General features: G+C 40.8%; 2 protein-coding genes across 2 annotated transcripts in view; one reads left to right on the top strand and one right to left on the bottom strand.

The window, feature by feature from the left end:
• Nucleotides 1-2,113, bottom strand: part of ZNF292 (zinc finger protein 292) — an 84,865-nt gene extending 82,752 nt beyond the window's left edge. The window contains exon 1 of the mRNA XM_081037495.1: nt 897-2,113. The gene's annotated coding sequence lies outside the window, so the exon portion shown is untranslated. The remainder of the gene's footprint in view (nt 1-896) is intronic.
• Nucleotides 1,912-12,664, top strand: part of CGA (glycoprotein hormones, alpha polypeptide) — a 54,025-nt gene continuing 43,272 nt past the window's right edge. The window contains exon 1 of the mRNA XM_081037576.1: nt 1,912-2,032. The gene's annotated coding sequence lies outside the window, so the exon portion shown is untranslated. The remainder of the gene's footprint in view (nt 2,033-12,664) is intronic.

Raw genomic sequence — 12,664 nt, forward strand, 5'->3', positions numbered from 1 at the left:
TTCCCAAGTGAAGTAGTTAGATATCAAAACCAGGTTTCTCCAATTTATGTTATCTTCAGATGCCAGTGAAAATATAAAAAGTGAGAAATATGAGATTAGCCAAATGTACCGTAAATCCAAGGACAGATAAGGTATCAAAGGTTGGCAAAGCACCTTCTCACTTCAAGTATAATGGCTTACATACCTACTCTATAGAAAGAAAAAAAGGAGAAAAGAAAGGAAAATATATCCAAAGAGAAATATAACCAAATATTGATTTTTAAAAAAATAGCCTTGGAATGTAGGTCATTCCCACTTCTTGCCCATGATAGTCTTAAAACCTAGTGGATTGGATTGGCAAATTGATTCTAAGCACTCTGTCTTGCAAATAAATGTCCCTCAGCATGGATGATTAAATCCTCCACTTTTATTTGGTATCTTTAAGCCCTATCTCCTCATCCCTCCATTCCTTTGTTTTGGAATCTAGAAATATAAAGACTGAGTACTTATGTGCAGGCATTACTTGGTGAGAAAATCAAAGGTGAATAAAAACTGTCCCTGCCTAAGGAAACTTACAATTTTGTGGAAGAGTGACCTGCCATGGCGATACATACAATATGCTAAGTGTTTTGTTATGAAAATACATGTAGATTCAACGCAGAACATCCAAGTAGTCTAAGGTGCTAACTACAATCTGTCCACCGAATCTCTACAGAAGTGCAAGTTTTTAATTAAATGGGTAGGATTGTAAATACTATGCCTTGACTGGTCGACCTTGTCTGGGAAATCTCAGAACTAATCATTCTTATCCATAGAAAAGGTGTCTCAACAGGTACACATGATCTATTGTACCTAAGTCCACTTGTTCTTTAAATAACAAGCTGCCAGTTAATGGGAATCAACACACATGTACTTACTGAGATGTTCTTGGGGGAATTCGGAGACCCGTTCCATCCAGAAAGTAAGAATAAACCCCAGGGCCAAGAGACTCCGCGTCTTGGGGAATTCAGGGTCCGCTTGGCCAGTGCGGGTGCCCATTCTGGACACAGTACGACTCTTACGGAAGTGATATAATCTTATGGACCTTCACTCTCATGAGACTTGATTTCAGAGTAAACCTAGGAGACACACGCAAACCTCTACCCCACGCCTGCCATAAATAAAGCTGGGGAGACCCTAGGGGAGGGAACGAATATGTCTGCATGCGGGCCGCGCGTGCCTTCTCGCTGTACGAGTACCCCTGGCTGCTCCAACCCGTACCACGCCGGTGCACATTTTTCACTAGAATTCTTGAAATAGCAGGGCCTAGGGGCAGGAAGGGAGCTGGTTTGTGCCTGCTAATAGAGCCAGGGCGCCGCGTCAAGGATGCAGCGAGGGCGGCGTTTGCCGATGACGGGGCGCTCAGGACGAAGGCCCGGCCGGTCCTTCCGACCCTGGCCCAGAGAAACCCGGCACCCCGGCCCTGGCGCCTGCAAAGCCGAGAGAAAGTGGGAAGCCAGTGGGTGGCGGAGAGTGCGCGCCGCTCTCGAGCTCCTGATTCTCCTTCCCCGGCTCTGTCCCTGGGCCCCGGCGACTGAGAAGTTCCGCGGGGCTGGAGCCGGGTTGGTTCCGCTCTGCTCCGCTAACCCTGACTGCGGATCGCCATTTGGCCGAGGCCAGATTGGGCTCCCCGAGCTGCGGCCCAGTGCTGGCTCGCGGGGCAGCCGCGTGGGTGCTCGCGTCCTTGGTCCCCGGCCGCCGGCGCCCAGAAGCCGCAGTCCCGGCATTTGCAGCCGCGGCTTTTCCACCCAGAGCTGCGGATCAAGCCCTCAAAACGGTTGTGGCTCCTGGCCCGGGAGCAGCGGCCGCCTGGGGCCTCCAGGGCGAGAGATGCTGGAGCCTCTCCAGGGCGCAGCGGGGCGCCGGGCCTCTGAAAACCAACCGCGCGGGGATGCTCGAGTCTGTCCTGCGGAGGCCGGGACGCGGGCACTGCTGCACGGTCTTGCAGACAATCTGCTCTCTCCTAAAGGGCCGGGTTGCCGGCCCCAGGCAGGCCGCCTACTGGATCTCAGAGGTGAGGGCTGGAGTCTGTCTGGGGTTCGGTCCAGTAGAAAGTCCCCCCAGAGTGCTGTGCTCACAGACACAAAGAGGGAGCAAGGGTTGAAGCTCTATTGGAGTCGGTTAAAAATACCACTTGCCCAAGGAATGCGTTTTCCTTGAAAGTAACAGTGAAGGGAGTCAAAATGTTGAAAACATGAGGCAGGTGCTGTGTCATATATTGAAATGATTCCAAAGGCACTAGAAACGTAGGACCAACATTTGAAAGAATTGATTCTGGTCCTTAAGTTCTTCCCAGAAATAAGATAGCATATATATTTAAATGAGGATGGACATTTGTATTGCCTATTTGGATATTTTCTTTCTTTCCATATGAGGAAAAGCCAGTGCAAACGAGAAAGAGAAATAACATTGCAAGGAAAATGTTTTTAATAGAGCCTCGATTATTCAAACTTACAAAAAAAAGATGAAAATAATCGATAAATAAAGCAAAATAAAATCTTGGAAGCGTAATTGTGGTATAACACTGTCTCTATAGAAAATCCTTGAGTTGCTTCACGGTATCTTTCCAAAGAAGCAAACAAAGAAATGTAGAAAGTGCCTTTCTTTACTTACATTTCTAAGTTGTAATCACTGTCTCATCTACCTCATTGGAAACCCATCAGAGAACATCACTTTTGTGGCATCTGGATTTTTCAAAAAAGGACTCCAAAGTGTGATGAACTTGAAAATGCTCCGGCCTCTCTTCCCATTTTCGGACGTCAACTTGGGAGTATTACTGATTTCTTTGATTCTTATAGGCAGTCTTCATGACAGCATCATGATGATACTAATTAATATCCACTTGAGTATTTAGCATTATATTAATATACTGGACCAGGATAGGTCCACCAAGCACGTACCCTCTATCAAACCTTTACAAAAATGTTCTTACTCACTATTCCTCTTCCCACATCTTCATCCTCTTGAGTTCCTCTCTAACCAGAGCTCCTCTGTGAAGCCTTCCTTTGCTTGGGTGGACATCTGTCACCAGAGTGGAACTGATTGATTTGTTCTGCTTTCCCTTAGCTCCCCTTCCCATACAGAAATAACCACTCTTTAAAACTCCAGTAGCTTTGATTTACTACTTACTGTATTTTGATTCGGAATTTGTCATTCTGCCTTTTATTATAGCTAGTCTACAGATGAGCCTTGCTCCGAGCCTGTTAGACCTTTGAGAGTAGAAGCTGTGTCTTTTAGCCAGCCTCCCTTCTCCTATACCCTTTGGCACATTGCAAGGTAATAAAGCAGTCAGTAAATGGCTGCTAAATTCAATTCAGTTTATGTTTGGCAGTCATAAATATGCATTTATACCTATCCTCATTATTATCTAAACAGCCTAGACTACACAAGGAGAGCAGATGCTTTCCAAACTTTAGGAGCTTATTTAAAACTGTCTTTCAAAGATTTTGTGGATATATGTTTTATCAATAAAACTGTCTATAATCAAAAGTTATAAGTACAATCAAAAGAAGACAAAAGACGTGCTCAGTTGTTTCCCTGTAACAGATGAGGTGCAAAAATGTGGGCTCTAGCTGTCTCTTTCACAAACTTAATCTGTGCTTTAGCTCTAAATTAATTTTGTCTTTGCTCTTACATTTCATCACAATATTGATTTTTTTAAATCATTTTCTCAAGAGATTCTGAATAATCTCCAAACCAATTGTTTTCTTAACATGACTGAATCTTTTCTCAATTTCTTCACCATGAGTTTACCCACCAACATCTAGTGCACTCCTTAAATGGACCCTACTACCTTCCTAGAAATCTAAGGACAAAATAAGTGTAAGAAGATTATCTCTGACTCCAGCTGACTCATTCTTCAGGATCTGAATTATTTTAGAGCAGAACCTCTCAGACTTTAGTGTGTGCGAAGGACACTTAGACAATTTGACTTAAATGCAGATGCTCAGGCCGTATCTCTAGAAAGTCTGACTCAGTAGACTGGGGTTGGGCCCTGGAAACTTACATTTTTAACCATCACTTCAAAGTCCTTCGGATCATAATGTGCTAGACCTGTAGTTGTCTAATTCTGCTTTCACTTCCTTCCCTACAACTCTCAGCCTTTGCACCAATTTTGTAGAACAATACTGTGGGAACAAAGCCCCAAAAAAGCAGTTTCCAGGCTCTCGGCCTCACATAGAAAGGTGTTGGCTCGGGTAGTAAATGGCCATCAACTGTGATCAGATGCCAGCAGCTGTGGCTAGTTGGCCATCAGCTGTAACCCGTAGGCCATTGGCCACTAATATAACGGCTGTGGCTACGTTAGCAAGAAGGAATGGGGGCTAGCAAGAAGATGGTGGCTGGCAAGCGCGGACTGCTGTTAGGCAGATTATGTAGATCCTGCTTCCTGTGTCTCCAGCCCAGACGCCAGGGAGAATATATTGGTTTGACTCCCCTATCTATGGCTCCGTGGGTGTTCCTTTTTGGCCTTACCGTGTCCTGCGTTCTTGGGCGGGGAGTGGGAGCTGAGACCCTGCACGACAAATGGCGCAGCGAGCAGGGTCCCCTGCGTGACAAATACCTGACCACCCTCTTTCTTGCTCCACCCACCAGTGAGCACAAACCACTTAAAAAAAAATTATAACCACCTCTTCATAATTTGTTCTGATTACCCTAATTATACAAAGTCTCGGTTTTGTGAATCATTTGGGTCCTAAGCCCCTAGTTCAATGCTTGGCACATAGTAGGTGTGTTCTTAAGAAATGTGCACTTTTCAACCCCTTATTCATGCCTTCTCTAGCAAGGCTACTTGTTGAGAAAAGCCTGATTACTTCTTAACAGCCCTATCAGAAGGGGTGTGCAGGCAGGGATTAGAGAAAGAGATGTCAAAACTTTCCCTGTATTTAGGCTGGCCCGGTGGCTCAGGCGATTAGAGCTCCATGCTCCTAATTCCGAAGGCTGCCAGTTCGATTCCCACATGGGCCAGTGGGCTCTCAACCACAAGGTTGCCGGTTCAATTCCTCGAGTCCCACAAGGGATGGTGGGCAGCTCCCACTGCAACTAAGATTGAACATGGCACCTTGAGCTGAGCTGCCGCTGAGCTGCCTGATGGCTCAGTTGGTTGGAGCATGGCCTCTCAACCACAAAGTTGCCGGTTTGACTCCCCCAAGGGATGGTGGGCTGCGCCCCTGCAACTAGCATCGCAACTGGACCTGGTGCTGAGCTGCGCCCTCCACAACTAAGATTGAAAGGACAACAACTTGACTTGGGGGGAAAAAATCCTGGAAGTACACACTGTTCCCCAATAAAGTCCTGTTCTCCTTCCCCAGTAAAAAAAAAAATCTTAAAAACAAACTTTCCCCTGTACTTGTCTGCCTTGATACATTTTTTAAAAATGTAAGGGTAAGTGGAGAGAAAAGAAAGACTTAATTTAAAATTTGACTTGTGAATTCCAAATATCCATGGTTCCAACCATTCCTGTAATTGCTAATTGGGCATCATTAATTTTAAAATTATAAACATAATTCATGTTTAGAGGAGATATTCAAGCAGTAAAGAAAGAAAGAAAATAAAAATCCTCTTCCATTCCTAACCTCTAGACCTGCTCTGTCACTAGACTCAGTAACAGTTTATTTATTCTTAAAGTTTTTTTTGTATATATAAGTATTTGTGTGTATATCACCACTCCACTTTCTTAAACAAATTGACTCATTCCGTTCATTTGGGCGGCAGTTTTCCACTTCATTTTTTTTCCTCTTAATAATTCATTTAGAAATTTACTATATCAACATTATTTTTAATAATCATATGGTGTTCCACAGTATAAATGCGGGTAATTTAATTATTTCATTGACAAACAGTTAGGTTCCTTTTTTTTTTAACTCTAAAAACGTTGCAATGACATTCTTTGTGCATATTTAGGATTATCTGAGTAAGTAAGTGAGTATCCAAGGGATAAATTCCCCAATGAGGAATTGTTGGATAAAAGCAATGTGTGATTTTAATTCAGTTAGGTGTAGCCAAATTGCCCTTCCAAAATTTTGGATCATCTTATAGTCCCATCAACAGTGTGGAAAGGAGCCTGTTTTCCAAAAATTCAAACTTTTAAAGATGTCAAATTTTTAAAGCAATCTTATAGTTTAAAAATATTTCATTTTGATAAGCATTTCTTAAATTTGTGGTCAAATTGAGCAACTTTTGACTTATTGCTGTTAATTTCTGAAGGACATAATCAATTAAAATCAGACACAATTTAAAGCATTGTTAACTCTAACCTTAATATGAAATTTCATGAATATACTGTGCTTGAAATCATTTATTAACTTAGATGTTAAAATATACACTTAAGAGCTGTCTCTTTCATGTGAGGACACAGCAAGAAAGCTTCCTCTCTCTCTGCAGGCCTGCAAGAGGGTTCTCGCCAGACACTGAATCTGTCAGTACCTTGATCTTGGACTTTCCAGCCTCTAGAACTATGACAAAGTAAATATCTGTTTTTCAAGCCACCCCATCTATGGTGTTTTGTTCTGGCATCCTGAGCCGACTAATGGGGAAATTGGTGCCATAAAGTGGGGGGCTGCTATAACAAATATCATAAAATGTGGGAGTGGTTTTGGAACTGGGTAAGGGGTAGAAAACGGAAGAGTTTTGAGTTGCATGCCAGAAAAGTCAAGATTACCATGAAGGGCTGTTAAAGGAAATTCTGGCAAAACTCAGAAAGAAAAGAGGAGAACTATAGAGAAAACTTCCATTTTCTTAGAAAACACCTAAATAATCATGAACAGAATGTTGGTAGAAATGTGGATGGTAAAGTCTATTCTGATGAAGTCTCAAAAATATATATATATACACTTAAGAGGATAACTTATTCTCTTACGTCAATAGGATATAAAGATGGAACTAATGTTTATTTCTTATTTCATATTTCTGCCAATAGAATAGCTTTCTGGTATAGTATTCTCCTTTTGAATTAGTGACAAAAGGTAAATGGCTTGATTCCTAAAAGAGTTACTTTCTTAGGCATAAAATAGTCAGTGAAACAAGGAGGCACTTCCTTTACCTTTGCTCCAGGATGCTTGAGTCTTGCTGTCATTACCATTCCACTGTAGGATTTCCTTCTTTGGTGCTCTGCTCTATTTCAAATGTAGAAAGTAACAGAACACTTACAAGCGCTCAACTGTCTGCAGCTTTGGTGCATCATTTAGAAAGCAATACTCATTTCTCACCAAGCACTGACTGGCACAACACAGCAGGGAAGTGAAGCTGAAAGAAGAAACCATGAGAAATTTATGTTTTCATTCTGCTTGGGTTTCCTGTCAAGTGCATAAGACCAAGATTTAAAAATGAACCAAATATACTTCAAATAAACTTTCGAGATAAAAGTCAAAACATTATTTTTTAACTTCCAAATGATCAGTAGGTGTTGTTCCTCACAAAATTATTAGAAATGCTCTGTGTGTATGTATTTGCAGTTATAAGGCTATAACTATGAACACTAGTTTTACGACAAACTCAATTTTTGGTAGTATTTTGCATCTTACATATACTTGTGTTATTTGTATGGGAAGCAAAAAGACTGCTTTTTAAAAGGGTAACTGATCGCCATTATAGCCACCTCTTCATAATTTGTTCTAATCACCGTAATTATCCAAAGCCTTTGTTTTGTGAATCATTTCGATCCTAAGCCCCTAGTTCAATGCTTGGCACATAGTAGGTGTGTTCTCAATAAACATGCACTTTTCAACCCCTTATTCATGCCTTCTCTAGCAAGGCTACTTGTGGAGAAAAGCCTGATTATTTCTTAACAGCCCTGTCAGAAGGGGTGTGTAGGCAGGGATTAGAGAAAGAGATGTCAAAACTTTCCTTGTATTTATCTGCTTTAATACATTTTTTAAAAATACATGTAAAGGGTTTTTGTACTAAGAATTTTCAGTTACTCCAGATACTCTCCGTTCAAAGCATAGTAAAAGTAAAGCACCTCATGCTGATAAAGATGACTTCAGGTGAATACATGTGCCTTGCCGTGTGCAGTGCAGGATGCCCAGAAAATCTGCAATGGAGACTTTATGAATTGAAGCCCAAGATCCTCTCTTTCAGCTCTGATTTCATAAGGCTGTTCTCTGTTTTGGAAAAGAATTTCTTTGTGATACCTGTACCATGGTTAAGTTTCCATTTTGTGGGGCATAGCTTCTAAAATCCTTAAAACCTGAACTTGTATCTTAGTTGCTCAAGATATTGAGTAATTCATCATTTTTTGCTTTTCTTTTTGCATCCAGCGATATAATGTGGTTCTATTATATTGGATCTTTGAGCTCACTAGGAACTCCAGTAGGCTGCTAAATGTTTTTCTAAGTTTCTACCGTCAACCTTCTCATTACATCCTCCTCTTTGGCAGTCTCATCCATTTTTGTGGCTTTGATTTTTATTTTTATGAACATGACTCTCCAATCAATATCTCCAAACTGAATTTTCCCCTGAGCTTCAGCTTTGCACAGCCACGTGCCTTCTGGACAACTCCACCTCGATGTTTTGCTGGCATCTCCATCCTAGAAAAGTTCATCAAGCTCTCCTCTTACCCTCACTCTCGCCTAGCCTTTCTTTTGCTTTCCTGTTTCTGTTCAGGGCATTACTGTTCTTCCAAGTTTTAGGTTCCAAACTTTGAGTTCAGCTTTGACTCTGCTTTCCCTTTCTTTTATGTGGCAACAGCTTTTCAGACTTGCCCAAAAAGCCTTTGTATCACTTCTCTTCTCCATTCCCAATGCCATCTCCCAATGGCTCTCTAAATCTCTCCTAGGGAAAGTTTTCTTAAATTGTCTCTTTACCTTCTTCCTCTTCTGTTTTGTACTAAGGACTTCCAGCTAACGTGGTCATTCTAAAGGACAATTCTGACTTTAAGGCCACTCAGTCTAGAAGAGTTGAACCCCCAAATCTGGAGTGAGCTTAATGTGGGGGATTGGTTAAACCACTTTACCTTTCATTCTGTATTTGCTTATCTGTATTGTGAATAATAATAATTTCTTACACCATAATTATTGCAATTGAATGAAAATATGCACATAAAATGCTTATCCCTGTGACTTAATTAGCACTCAATACATGTTAACAGTTACTGTTGTGTCACTTTGCTGCTCAGAACTGTCAGGGGTGCCACAATACCCACCAAATGGTGCAGCTCTAACCTACATTTCTAGCACTGAGTTCCACTTACTGACTTTCATGAAGTCTTTTTAAAGTCATGCATATTGAACTGTTCTCTATACACATTTTGTTTTTCTAAGATGCTACCTACTTTCAAGTTTGACTTATTTAATTTCCTGTTTTAGTCAACAATTTGTTAGTTACAACTGACCTATATTCTTTTCACAGTAAGTTAAGTAAAATGGAGGGCTAGCCAGGGACTAGAAAGTTGTCAGGAACTGTAGAAGGCGCTTCCTCAGTCACTCTCATTTGGGGGCCACATGAACTCCACTTCTTTCTGTAAATCAGTTTCATTTTGTGTCCCTGCACGTTGGCTTTCTCTGTTTCTCCTTCTACCCAGGAGCAACACACCTCTCAGATTTACACCATATGTCCATCCACTCAGTTTCACACACAGATCAAATGATCCTGTATCCCAATTCCAAATTTGTGAGAAGGGCAGGTCATCTCAGACAAACCTGGCTGCCAAGGCCTATCTATGTGTGTTGGGATGTTCTCAGAGAAAGTCCATTTGGGGGAAGATGCTCCTAAGATATCTAATGTATCAGAAAATAAGATCATTAGAGTATGAGTAGTGTTTTATTGTCTTTATATTTTCTCATCAATCTTGCAAGTGTGCCCTTCAGTAATTATTTATAGAAAGATCTGAAATTTTCTATTGTGAGGTTGCTAAAAACAATACGGATATCAAAAGTGCAGTTACATTTATAATTTACTTTGCAGAGAATGAAATAGGCTTGATTAGAAGCTACAAGACCGCACAATGCGATGGAAATTTTTGTCAAAAAGTGAATGAAATATTTGAACATGTCTAAACAAGGGAACTTTGAAGAAATGCAGGATGTCTTCTCAGCTCATCTTTGGTAGAACTCCATTTTATGTACTTTGGAGCTGTGGGGACAGAGTTCCAGAGAACAATTTCCAGGCTCTCGGCCTCACGTGGAAAGGTGCTAGCTTGGGTAGTAGATGACCATCAGCTGTAACCAGTTAGCCATTAGCCACTGATTTAACTGCCATGGCTATGCTGGGGGTTGGTTGCTTGGCAGAGAAGCGGACAGCAGATTGCGGATCATGCAACTCCTGCTTCCTGTGTCTCCAACCCAGCCGCCAGCGAGACTGTAGTGGTGTGACTCCCCTGTCTATGGCTCCGTGAGTGTTCCTTTTTGGCCTCACCATGTCCTGCATTCTTATGTGGGGAGCAGGACTACAGTCCCTGCATGACAGGAGCCCATTAGGAGAAAGACACTGATAGACTAGAAAGTATCCATACAGATCAATGAAGGTGATAAGAAGAATAAAAAGTACCTATTAGTTTCTTAGGGCTGCTATAACAAAGTAGGACAAACTGTATGACTTAAAACAACAGAAACGCATCCTCTCACAGTTCTGGAGTCTAGAGGTCCAAAACCAGAACTGTGGTGGCAGGGCCATGCTCACTCTAAAACCTATAGAGGAGAATCCTTCCTTGCCTCTTTGTAGCTTCTGGTGGTAGTAGCTGTCAGTCCTTGACATTCCTTGGTTTGCAGATGAATCACTCTCATATCTACCTCTGTCATCACATGACATTCTCTCCATGTATCTATGTGGTGTTTTGTCTATGTAGCTATGTGTCACATGGCACTTTCCTCTTCTTTTAAGGACACCAGTCATATTGCTTTAGGGCCCTAATGACTTCGTCTTAACTCAATTATATATGCAAAGACCCTATTTCCAAATAAGGTCACATTCACAGGTACCAGAGTTTAGGACTTGGACATGTCTTTTTGGGGGACAACCCATGACAGAATATGGCCTCTTTTAAAGTTCAAACATATTTCAATACAATAAATACTGGAGTGCTGTGGTAGTTAGAATAATACCCTCCGTTCCCCATTAGCTACCTGTGTCCTAATCCCCAGAACCTGTGAATATGTTAGGTTATGTGGCAAGGGAGAATTAGAGTTGCACATAGAATTATAGTTGCTAATCTGACTTTAAGATAAGGTGATTATTCTCAGAGTGAGCTCAATGTAAGAACAAGTCTCAGTGTGGAAGATTGAGGCAGAAGAGGAAGTCAGAATGATTTGTTGTGAGAAAGACTTGATCAGCCATTGCTGCCTTTGAAGATGAAGGGAGCTACCAGCCAAGGAAGACAACAGCCTCTAGAAACTGGAAAAGGCAAGAAAACAGATTCTCTCTCAGAGCCCCGAGAAGGAATGCAGCCTTGCCCAAAACCTTGATTTTAGCACAACAAGACCGACTTAGAACTTCTGAGCTTCAGAACTGTAAGATAAAAAATTTGTATTGTATTAAGCCACTAAGTTTGTGATAGTTTATCACAGCAGTCATAAGAACCCAATAGAAGTGCTAATGTTATATATAAAAAAAGGAAGTTTGGCTATAAACTAGTTAATTTTAGCATAATTATGAAACTTTTGTCTATTGAAACTTTAAAATAGACATATTTAAGTTAGATGTTTTTTTTTTCTAGATGTTACTAGAAAAAAACCCAGTAATTTGGCTCAGGTGATAATTTATCAAAATCAATTGCTAATGTGTTACTGCTGGAGGTAGTTAAAGGATGCTACATTAAATAGATAAGAGATTCTTGATGCAGAGAATGTTTCCACATTTTTTCAGTAGCATATACATAGAAGCCAAGTAAGCCTTTCACTCATATTATTTGTTTTGTTTCCCTTTACTAAAATAAAACGTACAAAAATGATGTGTGTGTCCAGTAGAGTGTGTTGAATTCAATCAACATAGCTGGATTTAGATTTTCAATTTCATTAGCAGCATCAGAAGTTTCACCTGTAACCAGCTCCCTCTGGGGAAGATTGCCTTCCTGTGTAATCTGATTTCCATAGTTACATAGAATGAGAACCTGGCTCCTTGAAAACAATATTGATCTGGTAAGAATCTACCTTATTCTTATTCATAAAAGCTATTTTCAGTTGCAAGCATTTAAGGTCCTGAAAAATCATCTTATTCTAAAGGAATACTAACTAAATCTTGGTGTGATGCTTGTTATCCTCCTTTTGCTTCTAATGTTTCACAGATTATTGTATATTCAAGGTATCATATTCTGAAAAGTAATACTAGCCATTGAGAAGTCATGAAGTCACTGGCCTGTACTAGAGGCCTTGAATTTTTATAAACGGCAAATTTTAAGGGGCCTCATCCCCTTATGGTCTGTTGGTTCTTTTCAACGAAATACCTCTGACTCTAATTTATAAACAAAAAGGCAGGAGAAGGAGTAAGGATAGCCCTCTGAGAGCTTTTATGGAGAGGTCAGAATGACTACAGAAGGGTTTATAAACCCAGAGATTTTATGGTCAGTTTTATAATATTCCCAATTTCTTGCAGAGATTTATTTCTAATTGTTAAATTTTATCCTGTACAAAGTATCCTGTACAAAATCCTTTCCTTTCTTTTACTATCAAAACATTCCCTGAGAAGTTTCCTTTATAACCTTATCCATGTATATACA

Source organism: Rhinolophus hipposideros (assembly GCF_964194185.1).
Source record: "Rhinolophus hipposideros genome assembly, chromosome: 3".
Classification (NCBI taxonomy): Eukaryota; Metazoa; Chordata; class Mammalia; order Chiroptera; family Rhinolophidae; genus Rhinolophus; species Rhinolophus hipposideros.